The 16716-nt window shown below is 43.6% G+C and overlaps 18 non-coding genes across 18 annotated transcripts; 13 read left to right on the top strand and 5 right to left on the bottom strand.

Moving 5' to 3' along the window:
• The first annotated feature begins 726 nt into the window (after positions 1 to 726).
• Positions 727 to 832, top strand: LOC117384511 (U6 spliceosomal RNA). Its single transcript, XR_004542499.1, has one exon. It is a non-coding gene; the product is annotated as a U6 spliceosomal RNA (small nuclear RNA).
• A 1209-nt stretch (positions 833 to 2041) lies between these two features.
• On the bottom strand, positions 2042 to 2113 carry trnag-ccc (transfer RNA glycine (anticodon CCC)). Its single transcript has one exon. It is a non-coding gene; the product is annotated as a tRNA-Gly (tRNA).
• Positions 2114 to 4014: 1901 nt separating this feature from the next.
• Positions 4015 to 4086, top strand: trnae-cuc (transfer RNA glutamic acid (anticodon CUC)). Its single transcript has one exon. It is a non-coding gene; the product is annotated as a tRNA-Glu (tRNA).
• Positions 4087 to 4524: 438 nt separating this feature from the next.
• Positions 4525 to 4597, top strand: trnak-uuu (transfer RNA lysine (anticodon UUU)). The gene has a single exon. It is a non-coding gene; the product is annotated as a tRNA-Lys (tRNA).
• Positions 4598 to 5397: 800 nt separating this feature from the next.
• Positions 5398 to 5503, top strand: LOC117384482 (U6 spliceosomal RNA). The gene has a single exon (XR_004542472.1). It is a non-coding gene; the product is annotated as a U6 spliceosomal RNA (small nuclear RNA).
• A 77-nt stretch (positions 5504 to 5580) lies between these two features.
• On the top strand, positions 5581 to 5663 carry trnal-cag (transfer RNA leucine (anticodon CAG)). Its single transcript has one exon. It is a non-coding gene; the product is annotated as a tRNA-Leu (tRNA).
• Positions 5664 to 5732: 69 nt separating this feature from the next.
• trnag-gcc (transfer RNA glycine (anticodon GCC)) lies at positions 5733 to 5803 on the bottom strand. The gene has a single exon. It is a non-coding gene; the product is annotated as a tRNA-Gly (tRNA).
• A 963-nt stretch (positions 5804 to 6766) lies between these two features.
• LOC117384510 (U6 spliceosomal RNA) lies at positions 6767 to 6872 on the top strand. The gene has a single exon (XR_004542498.1). It is a non-coding gene; the product is annotated as a U6 spliceosomal RNA (small nuclear RNA).
• A 1209-nt stretch (positions 6873 to 8081) lies between these two features.
• On the bottom strand, positions 8082 to 8153 carry trnag-ccc (transfer RNA glycine (anticodon CCC)). The gene has a single exon. It is a non-coding gene; the product is annotated as a tRNA-Gly (tRNA).
• Positions 8154 to 10054: 1901 nt separating this feature from the next.
• trnae-cuc (transfer RNA glutamic acid (anticodon CUC)) lies at positions 10055 to 10126 on the top strand. The gene has a single exon. It is a non-coding gene; the product is annotated as a tRNA-Glu (tRNA).
• Positions 10127 to 10564: 438 nt separating this feature from the next.
• On the top strand, positions 10565 to 10637 carry trnak-uuu (transfer RNA lysine (anticodon UUU)). Its single transcript has one exon. It is a non-coding gene; the product is annotated as a tRNA-Lys (tRNA).
• An 800-nt stretch (positions 10638 to 11437) lies between these two features.
• Positions 11438 to 11543, top strand: LOC117384481 (U6 spliceosomal RNA). The gene has a single exon (XR_004542471.1). It is a non-coding gene; the product is annotated as a U6 spliceosomal RNA (small nuclear RNA).
• Positions 11544 to 11620: 77 nt separating this feature from the next.
• trnal-cag (transfer RNA leucine (anticodon CAG)) lies at positions 11621 to 11703 on the top strand. Its single transcript has one exon. It is a non-coding gene; the product is annotated as a tRNA-Leu (tRNA).
• Positions 11704 to 11773: 70 nt separating this feature from the next.
• Positions 11774 to 11844, bottom strand: trnag-gcc (transfer RNA glycine (anticodon GCC)). The gene has a single exon. It is a non-coding gene; the product is annotated as a tRNA-Gly (tRNA).
• A 963-nt stretch (positions 11845 to 12807) lies between these two features.
• Positions 12808 to 12913, top strand: LOC117384509 (U6 spliceosomal RNA). The gene has a single exon (XR_004542497.1). It is a non-coding gene; the product is annotated as a U6 spliceosomal RNA (small nuclear RNA).
• Positions 12914 to 14122: 1209 nt separating this feature from the next.
• trnag-ccc (transfer RNA glycine (anticodon CCC)) lies at positions 14123 to 14194 on the bottom strand. Its single transcript has one exon. It is a non-coding gene; the product is annotated as a tRNA-Gly (tRNA).
• A 1901-nt stretch (positions 14195 to 16095) lies between these two features.
• Positions 16096 to 16167, top strand: trnae-cuc (transfer RNA glutamic acid (anticodon CUC)). Its single transcript has one exon. It is a non-coding gene; the product is annotated as a tRNA-Glu (tRNA).
• Positions 16168 to 16535: 368 nt separating this feature from the next.
• trnak-uuu (transfer RNA lysine (anticodon UUU)) lies at positions 16536 to 16608 on the top strand. Its single transcript has one exon. It is a non-coding gene; the product is annotated as a tRNA-Lys (tRNA).
• Positions 16609 to 16716: the final 108 nt, after the last annotated feature.

Here is a 16716-nt window from a genome sequence, read left to right as displayed (position 1 = left end):
ATGTTGTTGATCTTTCTTTTTCTTAGAGGTCGTCTCCTCTTCTGGTTGCTCAGTTGGCCTTTTCTCCTTTGTTAAAAAGCTCTCCAAAGACTTTTGTTTTGGCTCATTTTCACTCACTTTTGAGCGACGTGTCTGATGTGTTATACGTGATACGTCATCACGGAGACATCATAAGATCATAATAATCTTCCGATTTAAACTAGCACAAGAAAGAGCTAACACAAATAAAATACACTACAATTAAATACTTAAAATTTATTTTCCCAAGCCACGCAGAGCCGCAGTATGAGGCTGAAAGAGCCGCATGCGGCTCCGGAACCGCGGGTTGCCGACCCCTGGTCTGGTCACATTATGGCATTGAGAATAGGTGCACATGGATGACTGTAAGAGAGACCAGAGAGCAGCAACACAGATGCCAGAGCAAGGAAGAAGTTGAACGTGAACCCAGACTGGTCAACACTGCATAAGTAAGAAGGGGAGCAACAGCAAGGGCTGCGAAGAGGATGGGCATCAAACCTACACATGCGGCGTGAAATAGATTAGCAGTCCATCGCCTCAAGCACTTGGCCACCTCGATGTAGTGCACACAGATGTGGGACATATTCATGTGCAACGTAGCTGTACACATGGATTTCTTTGGTCCAGGATGTGAGGTTCCATACACCGTGAGTGTGGGAGCAGCGCCTCAAAGGTGCTTTTTAAACATTGTTGGAACACTCTGCAGTTGTGTTAGTTTGCTAACCCATATACTAAAATTGGAACGATACAGAGAAGATTAGCATGGCCCCTGCGCAAGGATGACACGCAAACTCGTGAAGCGTTCCTCATTTTCCTTGAAGAATTCATCATCAAGTAAGAGGTGGAATGTGAAACACAGACTGGTGAATGCTGCAAAAGCAGCCGCATAAAGGGGACATATTCACGGCCAACGCATCGTCATCTGTACACATAGATTTCTTTGGTCTAGGATGTTAGGTTCCACACACCGTGAGCAAGGGAGCATTGCCTCAAAAATGTTTTTTAAACATTGCAAAAGATGAGATTTAAATCTATCAACTCGACAAATCGTTGTAAGAGTGAAGACGTTTCGCTGCTCATCCAAGCCGCTTCTTCAGTTCTGGTCAGATTGCCGATGGCCAATGCCTTATATCTATCTGAAGGGAGGGGCTAACTACACTGAAACTGTAAACATCTATTGTCTCCAGTTTCAGCTGAAACTACGCTATTCAGCTCTTAGAAAGCCTGCTATTGTTCTCATTGTTCTGGGTCTGAGGATGGAGTTATAGATGGGGGAGAGGTCTTTCACACCTTTACACAAAGGTCTCATAAAATAAAGGGAATGTTAAATGGTCAAGGTCCACAGTGAATTTAGATTTGGAATATAATTTTATCTTTCAAAATGCTTCTATGATGAAAGCCTGGTGTCCCATATCAGAGGAGACAACTTTAGCAGAGGATGGTTTCGATCCATCGACCTCTGGGTTATGGGCCCAGCACGCTTCCGCTGCGCCACTCTGCTCTCTTTAGCTTGTGTGTTTGTGTGGGAGTAAAAATCTACTAACATAGAATTAGGAGGTCAGCGTCTTCTGCATTAAATACGTGTGGGCAAAAGGGGGAACAACGAGAAAAGGAGCGCCTACCAGGTAAGCACACGCTTTACACTTTGCAAGTCTGCTGAAAGACACTCCAGATGAGACTCCTTTCTATAATAATTACCTCCTGTGCAACATCTGAAGAGCCAGGATTAGCAGGGGAAGGTTTCGATTCATCACCCTCTGGTTTAAGGGTCCAGCATGCTTCCACTGCAACACTCTGCTGATTGGTTGAGTAAACAGGTACTCAAACCTGTTAACATAAAATTAGGAGTCTTGTGCATTCAATTTCTGGGCATTCGTACACATAGCAGACAAAATTAGCCTTAAAATGTCTAATCATAGATCTGTTTTAAGAAATCATCCACTTGGATTGAAGTATATATGCATTTTTTTTACTACATGAAAACTTAAACAGTACACTACATTTACCATTGTGGTGAGAAGATTGCATTGGCCGGGAATCGAACCCGGGTCCACTGCTTGGGAAGCAGCGATGCTTACCACTATACCACCAATGCACTCACAATGCTCAGAAATGTCTGAAAAAAAACAAAAACGCTCTGTATTCTACGTGGAAATCAGCCTGGACAAATTTGTTTTTGTGGATTTTGAAACTTAGAAAACATCCTTGTATGTCCTGGACAGAGTGCCTGTTTGCTTTCTGTTGTGAAAACATAGATCTCTGTCAAGAAAACTCTGTTCTCGAGGCGCTGTTTACCCAAAAAGCCTCAGGACAAGTGTTAGACTTTTCTTCTAATCTGATCAGAGGGGAGCGAGCACAGAGAAGAAGCTACGCAGATTGCTTCCATGAGGTCTTCTCTGTGCCTTCCCTCTTCTGAGCCTTTTATTAACCGCTTGACTCATCTCAGCAGTTTTCCCATCATGCTTATCAGTAGAACAACACTTTATTTCCCTCCCCACACAGACATGACCTTTCTGATCTTTCAGCTCAGGTTACACAGCTTTTGACCTTTCACCCACACCCTTGTTTGACCTTTCACCCACATTCTTGTGTATGGCTGTGTCCCAATTCGCCAAACTGGCCTTAGAATCACCATTCGAAGTGTGCATCGAAGGGCAGTTATGTAATTTCCGGCGCGACAAGGGCTGTCCCATTTCAACGCACCCTACTGAATGCGGCCGCCAAACCTGCCCTTCCCTTTGCACCGTTTCCATGGAGATCGGACGTAACCGAAGCGTGCATCCTTGCACACTTCACGCACTTCTATATCCCATCATGCACCGCGGCTACGCAAAAAAGAGAAGAAAATGGAGTCCGCTGCACAATACACGTTCAAATGTTCGTACTGGTTTGTCTCATCTACAACAGTGTACACATGAAACTGTTAAATCTGAATAAAGATCTGTACAGTGTGTTTGATGATTAAAAAGGAGGGGAGTTACATGGAATAAAGGAATGTTCAGTTATTGCTAGACAATAAGAAGGCATTATTATCATTAGAAAATATTACTGCAATAAGAATAATGTAAGAATGTTCGTTTCTATTGTAAGCGTCAAAGACCAAGAGACTGAAACGTAAAGTCAGAAGAGTTTAATGAGTTGAACACAGGTAATGTGAACAATGAAGCAATGGACTCTCCGGAAAGGACAGAAGAGAGTCCTGAGACGTGCACAAAATCTTCATGTGTTCCTTTACATTCCATAGGTCTGCACCCCCTCGTGGGCACGTGTCATTTACCTTCGTGTTAGTAAATCAAGACACTAGCTTGATGTAGCGCTGCACTGCTAGAAAATACCTTATAATAATCAGATGAAAAGAACTGGCACGGCATAGAAGGGAAACAGTGCCCTCTACTGTATTAAAGTGGTGTAGGCACTGGCCAAAATACCGAACCATTAAACTGCAATATCCCACTTTATGTACAACTAATCAGTGTCTCTGGTTTATAGACTATTAATGTCAAAATGATATTGTTACCACTGTCTCTGTTATTACGTTTTCACAAGGTATATTTTGTTTAAGTTATGAAGTAGCTACAATTGAGTAAAAAAATCACCTCGAACGTTATATTTGCCTACTGATATTCAATCTAAACAGAAAGAAAGGGCTGTGACGACGACATCTTGACTTTTCTTCTATTAAATAATAAATCATTAAAAATAACGTACATAATGTGCGTATCGTACGCTCAAAGACAGCGGTGGAAGTGCGGTCCGTGGTGTAGGCCTGTCCCACTTCAGCGAGACGGCGGCTACACTGAGGAGGGCAGATTCTCGACCGGAACCTTCAAACTACACTTTGAAGAGTACTTCGAAGGGACCCTTCAAAGGGTGCATTTGGCGAATTGGGACAAGGCCTATGTCTTTACAGAATGCACACTTTTATCTTCTAAATTTTTCCAAACACCACACCGATGAATCAATAGTACTGTCTAATAAATGGGGCTGTGCAGTGTCTCCCTGATGGTCTAGTGGCTAGGATTCGGCGCTCTCACCGCCGCGGCCCGGGTTCGATTCCCGGTCAGGGAACTGAAGTGTTTGTGACTTGCTTAGGACATTGCCAAATCAGTTGCGCAGCTTCTGTCTATCTGAGTTCATATCTCTGAAGGCTTGTGTATATTTTTTTTCATCCCATGGAATGCAAATCCCTTTTGTTGAGAGCCTGGATAGCTCAGTCAGTAGAGTATCAGACTTTTAATCTGAGGGCAAAATCTCTGTATTCTGCGTGAAAAACATCCTGGACAAATTTATTTTCAGTGGAGTTTGAAACTTAGGAAAGAGTTTCTGGTATAGCTCCACAGGTACAGTGAACCATATGAGATTTATTCCCAAACCTCACTGCACTGTGCAGGACCATAGTCAGATGGGTGTCAGGCATGACTTTGGTACCAGATTCTATGCAACTTTTTAGCCTAAAAAGCTTGTGTATTTTTTGATCCATTCTTCATTAAATCTCTCATGTTAAGGGCCTGGGTAGCTCAGTCGGTAGAGCATCAGACTTTTAATCTGAGGGTCCAGGGTTCAAGTCCCTGTTCAGGCAGCTTGTCCATTATATGAGCAAAAGGTAAGATAGGTAAAGTGCTGTCTCTACTGGCATGGCATGTTGTTAAGCTTTAAAGAGAACTTTGTATACTGCACATGGGAGGCAGTTGGACAAACACCAGATTTCTACTGTGAGGATTCAAGTGATTCTAACATTATGTGAGCAAAAGCGTGGACAACTGCATGGACAAATTGGTCTGAAGTTCAAATCTATCAACTAAAAAAAGCTTTGTAAGAGTGAAGACGTTTTGCTGCTCATCCAAGCCGCTTCTTCAGTTCTGGTCAGATTGCCGATGGGCACTGCCTTATATCTATCTGAAGGGAGGGGCTAACTACACTGAAACTGGCTGTGTCTCAATTCGCCAAATGCACCCTTCAAGGGTCCTTACGAAGTACTCTTCAAAAGTGTAGTTTCAAGGTTCCGGTCGAGAATCTGCCCTCCTCAGTGTAGCCGCCGTCTTGCTGAAGTGGGACAGGCCCACACCACGGACCACACTTCCACCGCTGTCTTTGAGCGTACGATACATACATTATGTACGTTATTTTTAATGATTTATTATTTAATAGAAGAAAAGTCAAGATGTCGTCGTCACAGCCCTTTCTTTCTGCAACGGCATGGGCTCAAGCACTTGGCCACCTCGACACAGTACACACAGATGTGGGACATATTCACACGCAATGTATCGTCATCTGTACACATGGATTTCTTTGGTCCAGGATGTGAGGTTCCATACACCGTGAGTGTGGGAGCAGCGCCTCAAAGGTGCTTTTTAAACATTGTTGGAACACTCTGCAGTTGTGTTAGTTCGCTAACACATATACTAAAATTGGAACGATACAGAGAAGATTAGCATGGCCCCTGCGCAAGGATGACACGCAAACTCGTGAAGCGTTCCTCATTTTCTGGCAAATCCTGAATGAATTCATGTTGTTTTTCTGTGTCACTGTCCCGTGGAACAACAAAGTGTCACTGTGGACCGTGTCAGGATGGCCGAGCGGTCTAAGGCGCTGCGTTCAGGTCGCAGTCTCCCCTGGAGGCGTGGGTTCAAATCCCACTTCTGACATCGACCTTTTGACAGAATTAATTTACATTCTACATAAACAAAGAATGGATTCACTACCATAACTTGCGCTGCATTGGCCGGGAATCGAACCCGGGCCTCCCGCGTGGCAGGCGAGAATTCTTCCACTGAACCACCAATGCCTGCTTGGGGAGGTTTTTAACCACACCGCTGCATCGGAGGGAGCCCTGCGCTGATTATGTGATTATGTCTACTCTGCTCCGCAGTTTCTTTCAAAAAACTCTAAAGGCATATCGTTTAATCCCAGGTGCTTATTCTCCATGTGCCAAAGTAGTGTTGAGGGTTTCATTGCCTCATTTGCTTTTCGCAGAGCGACAAAAACCTGTAGCGACAAACCCAGATTTTAAGTAGGACTCCTGGTGTTGTTGATCTTTCTTTTTCTTAGAGGTCGTCTCCTCTTCTGGTTGCTCAGTTGGCCTTTTCTCCTTTGTTAAAAAGCTCTCCAAAGACTTTTGTTTTGGCTCATTTTCACTCACTTTTGAGCGACGTGTCTGATGTGTTATACGTGATACGTCATCACGGAGACATCATAAGATCATAATAATCTTCCGATTTAAACTAGCACAAGAAAGAGCTAACACAAATAAAATACACTACAATTAAATACTTAAAATTTATTTTCCCAAGCCACGCAGAGCCGCAGTATGAGGCTGAAAGAGCCGCATGCGGCTCCGGAACCGCGGGTTGCCGACCCCTGGTCTGGTCACATTATGGCATTGAGAATAGGTGCACATGGATGACTGTAAGAGAGACCAGAGAGCAGCAACACAGATGCCAGAGCAAGGAAGAAGTTGAACGTGAACCCAGACTGGTCAACACTGCATAAGTAAGAAGGGGAGCAACAGCAAGGGCTGCGAAGAGGATGGGCATCAAACCTACACATGCGGCGTGAAATAGATTAGCAGTCCATCGCCTCAAGCACTTGGCCACCTCGATGTAGTGCACACAGATGTGGGACATATTCATGTGCAACGTAGCTGTACACATGGATTTCTTTGGTCCAGGATGTGAGGTTCCATACACCGTGAGTGTGGGAGCAGCGCCTCAAAGGTGCTTTTTAAACATTGTTGGAACACTCTGCAGTTGTGTTAGTTTGCTAACCCATATACTAAAATTGGAACGATACAGAGAAGATTAGCATGGCCCCTGCGCAAGGATGACACGCAAACTCGTGAAGCGTTCCTCATTTTCCTTGAAGAATTCATCATCAAGTAAGAGGTGGAATGTGAAACACAGACTGGTGAATGCTGCAAAAGCAGCCGCATAAAGGGGACATATTCACGGCCAACGCATCGTCATCTGTACACATAGATTTCTTTGGTCTAGGATGTTAGGTTCCACACACCGTGAGCAAGGGAGCATTGCCTCAAAAATGTTTTTTAAACATTGCAAAAGATGAGATTTAAATCTATCAACTCGACAAATCGTTGTAAGAGTGAAGACGTTTCGCTGCTCATCCAAGCCGCTTCTTCAGTTCTGGTCAGATTGCCGATGGCCAATGCCTTATATCTATCTGAAGGGAGGGGCTAACTACACTGAAACTGTAAACATCTATTGTCTCCAGTTTCAGCTGAAACTACGCTATTCAGCTCTTAGAAAGCCTGCTATTGTTCTCATTGTTCTGGGTCTGAGGATGGAGTTATAGATGGGGGAGAGGTCTTTCACACCTTTACACAAAGGTCTCATAAAATAAAGGGAATGTTAAATGGTCAAGGTCCACAGTGAATTTAGATTTGGAATATAATTTTATCTTTCAAAATGCTTCTATGATGAAAGCCTGGTGTCCCATATCAGAGGAGACAACTTTAGCAGAGGATGGTTTCGATCCATCGACCTCTGGGTTATGGGCCCAGCACGCTTCCGCTGCGCCACTCTGCTCTCTTTAGCTTGTGTGTTTGTGTGGGAGTAAAAATCTACTAACATAGAATTAGGAGGTCAGCGTCTTCTGCATTAAATACGTGTGGGCAAAAGGGGGAACAACGAGAAAAGGAGCGCCTACCAGGTAAGCACACGCTTTACACTTTGCAAGTCTGCTGAAAGACACTCCAGATGAGACTCCTTTCTATAATAATTACCTCCTGTGCAACATCTGAAGAGCCAGGATTAGCAGGGGAAGGTTTCGATTCATCACCCTCTGGTTTAAGGGTCCAGCATGCTTCCACTGCAACACTCTGCTGATTGGTTGAGTAAACAGGTACTCAAACCTGTTAACATAAAATTAGGAGTCTTGTGCATTCAATTTCTGGGCATTCGTACACATAGCAGACAAAATTAGCCTTAAAATGTCTAATCATAGATCTGTTTTAAGAAATCATCCACTTGGATTGAAGTATATATGCATTTTTTTTACTACATGAAAACTTAAACAGTACACTACATTTACCATTGCGGTGAGAAGATTGCATTGGCCGGGAATCGAACCCGGGTCCACTGCTTGGGAAGCAGCGATGCTTACCACTATACCACCAATGCACTCACAATGCTCAGAAATGTCTGAAAAAAAACAAAAACGCTCTGTATTCTACGTGGAAATCAGCCTGGACAAATTTGTTTTTGTGGATTTTGAAACTTAGAAAACATCCTTGTATGTCCTGGACAGAGTGCCTGTTTGCTTTCTGTTGTGAAAACATAGATCTCTGTCAAGAAAACTCTGTTCTCGAGGCGCTGTTTACCCAAAAAGCCTCAGGACAAGTGTTAGACTTTTCTTCTAATCTGATCAGAGGGGAGCGAGCACAGAGAAGAAGCTACGCAGATTGCTTCCATGAGGTCTTCTCTGTGCCTTCCCTCTTCTGAGCCTTTTATTAACCGCTTGACTCATCTCAGCAGTTTTCCCATCATGCTTATCAGTAGAACAACACTTTATTTCCCTCCCCACACAGACATGACCTTTCTGATCTTTCAGCTCAGGTTACACAGCTTTTGACCTTTCACCCACACCCTTGTTTGACCTTTCACCCACATTCTTGTGTATGGCTGTGTCCCAATTCGCCAAACTGGCCTTAGAATCACCATTCGAAGTGTGCATCGAAGGGCAGTTATGTAATTTCCGGCGCGACAAGGGCTGTCCCATTTCAACGCACCCTACTGAATGCGGCCGCCAAACCTGCCCTTCCCTTTGCACCGTTTCCATGGAGATCGGACGTAACCGAAGCGTGCATCCTTGCACACTTCATGCACTTCTATATCCCATCATGCACCGCGGCTACGCAAAAAAGAGAAGAAAATGGAGTCCGCTGCACAATACACGTTCAAATGTTCGTACTGGTTTGTCTCATCTACAACAGTGTACACATGAAACTGTTAAATCTGAATAAAGATCTGTACAGTGTGTTTGATGATTAAAAAGGAGGGGAGTTACATGGAATAAAGGAATGTTCAGTTATTGCTAGACAATAAGAAGGCATTATTATCATTAGAAAATATTACTGCAATAAGAATAATGTAAGAATGTTCGTTTCTATTGTAAGCGTCAAAGACCAAGAGACTGAAACGTAAAGTCAGAAGAGTTTAATGAGTTGAACACAGGTAATGTGAACAATGAAGCAATGGACTCTCCGGAAAGGACAGAAGAGAGTCCTGAGACGTGCACAAAATCTTCATGTGTTCCTTTACATTCCATAGGTCTGCACCCCCTCGTGGGCACGTGTCATTTACCTTCGTGTTAGTAAATCAAGACACTAGCTTGATGTAGCGCTGCACTGCTAGAAAATACCTTATAATAATCAGATGAAAAGAACTGGCACGGCATAGAAGGGAAACAGTGCCCTCTACTGTATTAAAGTGGTGTAGGCACTGGCCAAAATACCGAACCATTAAACTGCAATATCCCACTTTATGTACAACTAATCAGTGTCTCTGGTTTATAGACTATTAATGTCAAAATGATATTGTTACCACTGTCTCTGTTATTACGTTTTCACAAGGTATATTTTGTTTAAGTTATGAAGTAGCTACAATTGAGTAAAAAAATCACCTCGAACGTTATATTTGCCTACTGATATTCAATCTAAACAGAAAGAAAGGGCTGTGACGACGACATCTTGACTTTTCTTCTATTAAATAATAAATCATTAAAAATAACGTACATAATGTGCGTATCGTACGCTCAAAGACAGCGGTGGAAGTGCGGTCCGTGGTGTAGGCCTGTCCCACTTCAGCGAGACGGCGGCTACACTGAGGAGGGCAGATTCTCGACCGGAACCTTCAAACTACACTTTGAAGAGTACTTCGAAGGGACCCTTCAAAGGGTGCATTTGGCGAATTGGGACAAGGCCTATGTCTTTACAGAATGCACACTTTTATCTTCTAAATTTTTCCAAACACCACACCGATGAATCAATAGTACTGTCTAATAAATGGGGCTGTGCAGTGTCTCCCTGATGGTCTAGTGGCTAGGATTCGGCGCTCTCACCGCCGCGGCCCGGGTTCGATTCCCGGTCAGGGAACTGAAGTGTTTGTGACTTGCTTAGGACATTGCCAAATCAGTTGCGCAGCTTCTGTCTATCTGAGTTCATATCTCTGAAGGCTTGTGTATATTTTTTTTCATCCCATGGAATGCAAATCCCTTTTGTTGAGAGCCTGGATAGCTCAGTCAGTAGAGTATCAGACTTTTAATCTGAGGGCAAAATCTCTGTATTCTGCGTGAAAAACATCCTGGACAAATTTATTTTCAGTGGAGTTTGAAACTTAGGAAAGAGTTTCTGGTATAGCTCCACAGGTACAGTGAACCATATGAGATTTATTCCCAAACCTCACTGCACTGTGCAGGACCATAGTCAGATGGGTGTCAGGCATGACTTTGGTACCAGATTCTATGCAACTTTTTAGCCTAAAAAGCTTGTGTATTTTTTGATCCATTCTTCATTAAATCTCTCATGTTAAGGGCCTGGGTAGCTCAGTCGGTAGAGCATCAGACTTTTAATCTGAGGGTCCAGGGTTCAAGTCCCTGTTCAGGCAGCTTGTCCATTATATGAGCAAAAGGTAAGATAGGTAAAGTGCTGTCTCTACTGGCATGGCATGTTGTTAAGCTTTAAAGAGAACTTTGTATACTGCACATGGGAGGCAGTTGGACAAACACCAGATTTCTACTGTGAGGATTCAAGTGATTCTAACATTATGTGAGCAAAAGCGTGGACAACTGCATGGACAAATTGGTCTGAAGTTCAAATCTATCAACTAAAAAAAGCTTTGTAAGAGTGAAGACGTTTTGCTGCTCATCCAAGCCGCTTCTTCAGTTCTGGTCAGATTGCCGATGGGCACTGCCTTATATCTATCTGAAGGGAGGGGCTAACTACACTGAAACTGGCTGTGTCTCAATTCGCCAAATGCACCCTTCAAGGGTCCTTACGAAGTACTCTTCAAAAGTGTAGTTTCAAGGTTCCGGTCGAGAATCTGCCCTCCTCAGTGTAGCCGCCGTCTTGCTGAAGTGGGACAGGCCCACACCACGGACCACACTTCCACCGCTGTCTTTGAGCGTACGATACATACATTATGTACGTTATTTTTAATGATTTATTATTTAATAGAAGAAAAGTCAAGATGTCGTCGTCACAGCCCTTTCTTTCTGCAACGGCATGGGCTCAAGCACTTGGCCACCTCGACACAGTACACACAGATGTGGGACATATTCACACGCAATGTATCGTCATCTGTACACATGGATTTCTTTGGTCCAGGATGTGAGGTTCCATACACCGTGAGTGTGGGAGCAGCGCCTCAAAGGTGCTTTTTAAACATTGTTGGAACACTCTGCAGTTGTGTTAGTTCGCTAACACATATACTAAAATTGGAACGATACAGAGAAGATTAGCATGGCCCCTGCGCAAGGATGACACGCAAACTCGTGAAGCGTTCCTCATTTTCTGGCAAATCCTGAATGAATTCATGTTGTTTTTCTGTGTCACTGTCCCGTGGAACAACAAAGTGTCACTGTGGACCGTGTCAGGATGGCCGAGCGGTCTAAGGCGCTGCGTTCAGGTCGCAGTCTCCCCTGGAGGCGTGGGTTCAAATCCCACTTCTGACATCGACCTTTTGACAGAATTACATTTACATTCTACATAAACAAAGAATGGATTCACTACCATAACTTGCGCTGCATTGGCCGGGAATCGAACCCGGGCCTCCCGCGTGGCAGGCGAGAATTCTTCCACTGAACCACCAATGCCTGCTTGGGGAGGTTTTTAACCACACCGCTGCATCGGAGGGAGCCCTGCGCTGATTATGTGATTATGTCTACTCTGCTCCGCAGTTTCTTTCAAAAAACTCTAAAGGCATATCGTTTAATCCCAGGTGCTTATTCTCCATGTGCCAAAGTAGTGTTGAGGGTTTCATTGCCTCATTTGCTTTTCGCAGAGCGACAAAAACCTGTAGCGACAAACCCAGATTTTAAGTAGGACTCCTGGTGTTGTTGATCTTTCTTTTTCTTAGAGGTCGTCTCCTCTTCTGGTTGCTCAGTTGGCCTTTTCTCCTTTGTTAAAAAGCTCTCCAAAGACTTTTGTTTTGGCTCATTTTCACTCACTTTTGAGCGACGTGTCTGATGTGTTATACGTGATACGTCATCACGGAGACATCATAAGATCATAATAATCTTCCGATTTAAACTAGCACAAGAAAGAGCTAACACAAATAAAATACACTACAATTAAATACTTAAAATTTATTTTCCCAAGCCACGCAGAGCCGCAGTATGAGGCTGAAAGAGCCGCATGCGGCTCCGGAACCGCGGGTTGCCGACCCCTGGTCTGGTCACATTATGGCATTGAGAATAGGTGCACATGGATGACTGTAAGAGAGACCAGAGAGCAGCAACACAGATGCCAGAGCAAGGAAGAAGTTGAACGTGAACCCAGACTGGTCAACACTGCATAAGTAAGAAGGGGAGCAACAGCAAGGGCTGCGAAGAGGATGGGCATCAAACCTACACATGCGGCGTGAAATAGATTAGCAGTCCATCGCCTCAAGCACTTGGCCACCTCGATGTAGTGCACACAGATGTGGGACATATTCATGTGCAACGTAGCTGTACACATGGATTTCTTTGGTCCAGGATGTGAGGTTCCATACACCGTGAGTGTGGGAGCAGCGCCTCAAAGGTGCTTTTTAAACATTGTTGGAACACTCTGCAGTTGTGTTAGTTTGCTAACCCATATACTAAAATTGGAACGATACAGAGAAGATTAGCATGGCCCCTGCGCAAGGATGACACGCAAACTCGTGAAGCGTTCCTCATTTTCCTTGAAGAATTCATCATCAAGTAAGAGGTGGAATGTGAAACACAGACTGGTGAATGCTGCAAAAGCAGCCGCATAAAGGGGACATATTCACGGCCAACGCATCGTCATCTGTACACATAGATTTCTTTGGTCTAGGATGTTAGGTTCCACACACCGTGAGCAAGGGAGCATTGCCTCAAAAATGTTTTTTAAACATTGCAAAAGATGAGATTTAAATCTATCAACTCGACAAATCGTTGTAAGAGTGAAGACGTTTCGCTGCTCATCCAAGCCGCTTCTTCAGTTCTGGTCAGATTGCCGATGGCCAATGCCTTATATCTATCTGAAGGGAGGGGCTAACTACACTGAAACTGTAAACATCTATTGTCTCCAGTTTCAGCTGAAACTACGCTATTCAGCTCTTAGAAAGCCTGCTATTGTTCTCATTGTTCTGGGTCTGAGGATGGAGTTATAGATGGGGGAGAGGTCTTTCACACCTTTACACAAAGGTCTCATAAAATAAAGGGAATGTTAAATGGTCAAGGTCCACAGTGAATTTAGATTTGGAATATAATTTTATCTTTCAAAATGCTTCTATGATGAAAGCCTGGTGTCCCATATCAGAGGAGACAACTTTAGCAGAGGATGGTTTCGATCCATCGACCTCTGGGTTATGGGCCCAGCACGCTTCCGCTGCGCCACTCTGCTCTCTTTAGCTTGTGTGTTTGTGTGGGAGTAAAAATCTACTAACATAGAATTAGGAGGTCAGCGTCTTCTGCATTAAATACGTGTGGGCAAAAGGGGGAACAACGAGAAAAGGAGCGCCTACCAGGTAAGCACACGCTTTACACTTTGCAAGTCTGCTGAAAGACACTCCAGATGAGACTCCTTTCTATAATAATTACCTCCTGTGCAACATCTGAAGAGCCAGGATTAGCAGGGGAAGGTTTCGATTCATCACCCTCTGGTTTAAGGGTCCAGCATGCTTCCACTGCAACACTCTGCTGATTGGTTGAGTAAACAGGTACTCAAACCTGTTAACATAAAATTAGGAGTCTTGTGCATTCAATTTCTGGGCATTCGTACACATAGCAGACAAAATTAGCCTTAAAATGTCTAATCATAGATCTGTTTTAAGAAATCATCCACTTGGATTGAAGTATATATGCATTTTTTTTACTACATGAAAACTTAAACAGTACACTACATTTACCATTGCGGTGAGAAGATTGCATTGGCCGGGAATCGAACCCGGGTCCACTGCTTGGGAAGCAGCGATGCTTACCACTATACCACCAATGCACTCACAATGCTCAGAAATGTCTGAAAAAAAACAAAAACGCTCTGTATTCTACGTGGAAATCAGCCTGGACAAATTTGTTTTTGTGGATTTTGAAACTTAGAAAACATCCTTGTATGTCCTGGACAGAGTGCCTGTTTGCTTTCTGTTGTGAAAACATAGATCTCTGTCAAGAAAACTCTGTTCTCGAGGCGCTGTTTACCCAAAAAGCCTCAGGACAAGTGTTAGACTTTTCTTCTAATCTGATCAGAGGGGAGCGAGCACAGAGAAGAAGCTACGCAGATTGCTTCCATGAGGTCTTCTCTGTGCCTTCCCTCTTCTGAGCCTTTTATTAACCGCTTGACTCATCTCAGCAGTTTTCCCATCATGCTTATCAGTAGAACAACACTTTATTTCCCTCCCCACACAGACATGACCTTTCTGATCTTTCAGCTCAGGTTACACAGCTTTTGACCTTTCACCCACACCCTTGTTTGACCTTTCACCCACATTCTTGTGTATGGCTGTGTCCCAATTCGCCAAACTGGCCTTAGAATCACCATTCGAAGTGTGCATCGAAGGGCAGTTATGTAATTTCCGGCGCGACAAGGGCTGTCCCATTTCAACGCACCCTACTGAATGCGGCCGCCAAACCTGCCCTTCCCTTTGCACCGTTTCCATGGAGATCGGACGTAACCGAAGCGTGCATCCTTGCACACTTCATGCACTTCTATATCCCATCATGCACCGCGGCTACGCAAAAAAGAGAAGAAAATGGAGTCCGCTGCACAATACACGTTCAAATGTTCGTACTGGTTTGTCTCATCTACAACAGTGTACACATGAAACTGTTAAATCTGAATAAAGATCTGTACAGTGTGTTTGATGATTAAAAAGGAGGGGAGTTACATGGAATAAAGGAATGTTCAGTTATTGCTAGACAATAAGAAGGCATTATTATCATTAGAAAATATTACTGCAATAAGAATAATGTAAGAATGTTCGTTTCTATTGTAAGCGTCAAAGACCAAGAGACTGAAACGTAAAGTCAGAAGAGTTTAATGAGTTGAACACAGGTAATGTGAACAATGAAGCAATGGACTCTCCGGAAAGGACAGAAGAGAGTCCTGAGACGTGCACAAAATCTTCATGTGTTCCTTTACATTCCATAGGTCTGCACCCCCTCGTGGGCACGTGTCATTTACCTTCGTGTTAGTAAATCAAGACACTAGCTTGATGTAGCGCTGCACTGCTAGAAAATACCTTATAATAATCAGATGAAAAGAACTGGCACGGCATAGAAGGGAAACAGTGCCCTCTACTGTATTAAAGTGGTGTAGGCACTGGCCAAAATACCGAACCATTAAACTGCAATATCCCACTTTATGTACAACTAATCAGTGTCTCTGGTTTATAGACTATTAATGTCAAAATGATATTGTTACCACTGTCTCTGTTATTACGTTTTCACAAGGTATATTTTGTTTAAGTTATGAAGTAGCTACAATTGAGTAAAAAAATCACCTCGAACGTTATATTTGCCTACTGATATTCAATCTAAACAGAAAGAAAGGGCTGTGACGACGACATCTTGACTTTTCTTCTATTAAATAATAAATCATTAAAAATAACGTACATAATGTGCGTATCGTACGCTCAAAGACAGCGGTGGAAGTGCGGTCCGTGGTGTAGGCCTGTCCCACTTCAGCGAGACGGCGGCTACACTGAGGAGGGCAGATTCTCGACCGGAACCTTCAAACTACACTTTGAAGAGTACTTCGAAGGGACCCTTCAAAGGGTGCATTTGGCGAATTGGGACAAGGCCTATGTCTTTACAGAATGCACACTTTTATCTTCTAAATTTTTCCAAACACCACACCGATGAATCAATAGTACTGTCTAATAAATGGGGCTGTGCAGTGTCTCCCTGATGGTCTAGTGGCTAGGATTCGGCGCTCTCACCGCCGCGGCCCGGGTTCGATTCCCGGTCAGGGAACTGAAGTGTTTGTGACTTGCTTAGGACATTGCCAAATCAGTTGCGCAGCTTCCGTCTATCTGAGTTCATATCTCTGAAGGCTTGTGTATATTTTTTTTCATCCCATGGAATGGGAATGTATTCTGCGTGAAAAACATCCTGGACAAATTTATTTTCAGTGGAGTTTGAAACTTAGGAAAGAGTTTCTGGTATAGCTCCACAGGTACAGTGAACCATATGAGATTTATTCCCAAACCTCACTGCACTGTGCAGGACCATAGTCAGATGGGTGTCAGGCATGACTTTGGTACCAGATTCTATGCAACTTTTTAGCCTAAAAAGCTTGTGTATTTTTTGATCCATTCTTCATTAAATCTCTCATGTTAAGGGCCTGGGTAGCTCAGTCAGTAGAGCATCAGACTTTTAATCTGAGGGTCCAGGGTTCAAGTCCCTGTTCAGGCAGCTTGTCCATTATATGAGCAAAAGGAAAGATAGGTAAAGTGCTGTCTCTACTGGTATGGCATGTTGTTAAGCTTTAAAGAGAACTTTGTATACTGCACATGGGAGGCA

This window comes from Periophthalmus magnuspinnatus, chromosome 16 (genome assembly GCF_009829125.3).
Source record: "Periophthalmus magnuspinnatus isolate fPerMag1 chromosome 16, fPerMag1.2.pri, whole genome shotgun sequence".
NCBI classification, from domain to species: Eukaryota; Metazoa; Chordata; class Actinopteri; order Gobiiformes; family Gobiidae; genus Periophthalmus; species Periophthalmus magnuspinnatus.
The sequence above is the reverse complement of the archived record's forward strand: the minus strand, read 5'-3'. Positions and strand labels throughout refer to the sequence as shown.